At 32.0% G+C, this 266-nt stretch overlaps 1 protein-coding gene across 1 annotated transcript in view; it reads right to left on the bottom strand.

The window, feature by feature from the left end:
* Positions 1–266, bottom strand: part of LOC107568413 (SWI/SNF-related matrix-associated actin-dependent regulator of chromatin subfamily A containing DEAD/H box 1A-like) — a 17,128-nt gene that overhangs the window by 1,197 nt on the left and 15,665 nt on the right. The gene's annotated exons all lie outside the window — the stretch shown is intronic.

Raw genomic sequence — 266 nt, 5'->3', positions numbered from 1 at the left:
CTATTAATCTATTTTATTAATAAAAGTCACGGGGCAGCGTTCTCAAGAAGTTTGTGTCCTCCTGAATGTTTGTACACGTGCACAGCGCGATCTCCGATCTCACAAACCAAAATAATAGATATGATTTTCTCATGTAAAAGCATACGAATTATTATAAAGATTATTAAAATGAATACGTATGGATGACATTTTGATTACAATATTTCAGTTTATTTCCATCATTAGTAACAGTTTCCCCTGTGGGACAAATAAAGTTAATATTAGTC

The sequence above is a fragment of the Sinocyclocheilus grahami genome, unplaced genomic scaffold (assembly GCF_001515645.1).
Source record: "Sinocyclocheilus grahami isolate Dianchi unplaced genomic scaffold, SAMN03320097.WGS_v1.1 scaffold1241.1, whole genome shotgun sequence".
Classification (NCBI taxonomy): Eukaryota; Metazoa; Chordata; class Actinopteri; order Cypriniformes; family Cyprinidae; genus Sinocyclocheilus; species Sinocyclocheilus grahami.
The sequence above is the reverse complement of the archived record's forward strand: the minus strand, read 5'-3'. Positions and strand labels throughout refer to the sequence as shown.